Genomic DNA, 3,082 nt, shown 5'->3' with positions numbered 1-3,082 from the left:
AAAAAAAAAAAAAAAAAAAAAAAAAGAATCCTCCAACAACAGGAGGAAGAAAAACAATCTTTGTGCCAGAAAATTGTAGGGAAAGAATGAATGAAGTGTGTTGTGGGACTTGAGCTTAACAGTAAATGCTGAGAATGATTTGGGTATTGGAGTCTGAATATGACCAGGAAATTCAGGGCAATAGAGGGTAATGGACATATTTTGGTAATATTTAGAGCAGGATTTCTCATCAGAGACCCAGGCCTCATCCCTGAAGAGCCTGATTTCGTTGGTCTGTGGTAGAGCGTGGACATGGGGATCCTTGCAAAGCACCCCTGGTGTTGGCAACGGGTCAACCAGGTTGGGAATTATTGATTTGCATCGAAGTGACCTGCAGGACCCAGAGTGAGGAGGTGAACAGCTGGTTACAGTGATTATTGGGCTTTCTCATAATCATTTCCATTATTTATACTCACAGGTCCGCATTACTCACATACGTGGAAGAAATGGGGTGATAAGTAATAATATCTTTTTCACCTTGGATTCTGTGAAACTTCCTGATGGATATGTACCTAAAGTAGATGATATCGTCAATGTGGTTATGGTGGAGAGCACTCAGTTCTGCTTTAAGCGGAGAGTGGTTTCTATCATCCCAGCACAAAAATCGTTAATGACAAAGCTTTTTTTATTCTGTTTATCTTTCCTTCTGTGAGCAGTAAAGGGGCTGGTTTAACTGAAAAGGTTAGCTTAGTAAGCCTAAATAGTATTTTACATATGGCTTTTCTGGCAAATCTAATTGAGATACTGGCTAGTTCAATTGGACCATGAACCCAGCTTAGGGAAATAACTTATCAATTAAAAAGCATGCTAAATTAGCTTGCTAGGCACTGGAGGAAAGGAGTTCTTAATTAAAATGAACACTGCCATTAAATTTGAATTCCATGTTTCCCATTAGCAGCAGCAGATTCCAGGATGACGGAGGCCTGGGGTGGCCCTAAAGGGAACCTCAGAGCCAAAGCATTTAACTGAAAAGGCAGCAGGGACAGCATGTTAAAGGCATGATTTAAAGTTACAATTTAACTTCAGTTTTGAGTCCCCCTTATGCTGTCTGTACAATCTGTATTGTTCCATAGCCTCTTTCATCTTCTGTTATTCACGTAATTTGCAGTGTTTATTGTTTCCTTATGTTCCTTCTTCCCCATGCTAGAATGTAAACTCCACAATGGCAGGATGTGTTTTGGTCTGTTTTTTCTTTCTTTCTTTTTCTTTTTTCTTTCATTAAAGCATCACCAACACTTAGAAGAAGGTGTCACAGACTCAAGGAGCAGATAAAATGTTATTAACTTCAATGAGTGAATGATTGGGCCAGCAATGATATTTAGCTGTGTTTCATTCATCACTGGTTCCTTAGTAATAAAATTGTTGAGAAATGCATTAAGACCTCTGTTGACTTTTTAACAACACCAACAACCATAGAAAACAGACTCTGCTGCAAATGAGCCTCTGTAAGCCACTTTGTTGCAGGAGTGCAGCTCATGTGCAGTCATGAAGAAAAATACAAACACAGAGCTTTTGAAGGAAGGACAACCTGCTTACCCACTGGGAAGGGTTATACTAAAATGCAACAAATACATCCCATGAAATTTCATGCTTTCGTCTAACAGAACAGTTAACCAGGTAGCTGTGACCTAGGGGAAGGGATGTATTCAGACCCATGGGCATAGCTTGAATGTGGTTGTGAACTTACCCTGACTCCTGTGATTCATAATTCCACCATTACCCCTGGTCCTTAAATAAACAGAGTTGTGTTTTAACTTTCCACTACAGATCCAGTGAGACCTCCCAATCATCCAGGGATTTGTTTCCCGCTTGATAGGAACGGTGAAGGTCTCGTAGAGTTCCCTTTTTCACTCATTGGTTCACTCTACAAAATCCTACTGACTCTCTTTGATGTGCCAGGCACTGTTGGGGCTCTAGAGTTATACCCTTAACCAAAAGGACAAAATTCCAGGCCCTAATGGAACTTGTGTTCTTTCAATGCCCCCACCCCCTAACCATCCTTGGCTTCCTGACCCATGCAGCAGTAGCTCCTATGATTGAAAGGGGCAAGTGGGAGCTGTGGCAACACCAGGTGCCTGTGAATGTCGTCACTCAAAAGCAGCCCCACACCCTGTGGAATTACAGAGCAGTCCACGTTAGACTTGAGAGATGCAAGGGCCATGACCTTCACTACCTCCCATTTAATTCTGCAGTTTGGTTGATGTGGAAGAATGATCTCTGGGAGTTATAATGCATTATGAGAAGCCAAATCAGCTGGTGATTCAGTCACAGCCGCTGTTTCACCAACTTCCTCACCGGACTGAGGATCACCTGGGAGGCAGCAGTTCAGCTGGGCAGGGGGGTGGGGACTGGGTACATTTCCTCCACTTTCAAATAGCAAAGCCCAGAACTGCTTTGCTTTCATAAGGCCAACCAAGCGGCGGTGCATTTTGAATATTTTGCCTCAGAGATGAGTTAACTCCAAGGTTCTTTCCCACAAGTGAGAATGAATTGTGTTTGATCATCTCACCCTCATCACATCTGTGTCCCTAAATGGATGCCCTCATGGCACAAGGACAGAAGGACCCAGGGAGTAGGAAATAGTGGACTCTGTCAGAAATGTGCTTTTCTCACATGCGAAGGAATTGGCTTGAAAATACAGGGACCTGTCACCACGAGTTTCTGGGGCTCCAGTGTTCTGCCACGGAGCTTCCAACTGGCATACCGTGAAGGTGTTGCAGATGTGCTGATATCAGATGCTTCTCCGCTCATTTAGAGATACATGCAATGAAGAAAACGAAATAAGATAATGATCTTTAGCCGGGTTTGGCAAGCTCTGGCCCTTCTGCCAATTCTGGCCTGATGCCTGCAATGAATCTCAAAACCTAAAGTTCTGTTTAGGTACCCAGAACTTAATCGGGGCCCAATAGATTGAACCCGGTGTTCTCGTTGTCATGGTTATGCATACTGTTAATCAAAGAGGCACCTTGAAGTCTCTAATCATGATCGCGGTTTCATCCTCTAACCACTTGTAGCTTTCAGAGGTTCTGGTTCATCATTTCAC

This window comes from Rhinopithecus bieti, unplaced genomic scaffold, assembly GCF_001698545.2.
Source record: "Rhinopithecus bieti isolate Rb0 unplaced genomic scaffold, ASM169854v2 scaffold_54219, whole genome shotgun sequence".
In the NCBI taxonomy this organism is placed as follows: domain Eukaryota; kingdom Metazoa; phylum Chordata; class Mammalia; order Primates; family Cercopithecidae; genus Rhinopithecus; species Rhinopithecus bieti.
The sequence above is the reverse complement of the archived record's forward strand: the minus strand, read 5'-3'. Positions refer to the sequence as shown.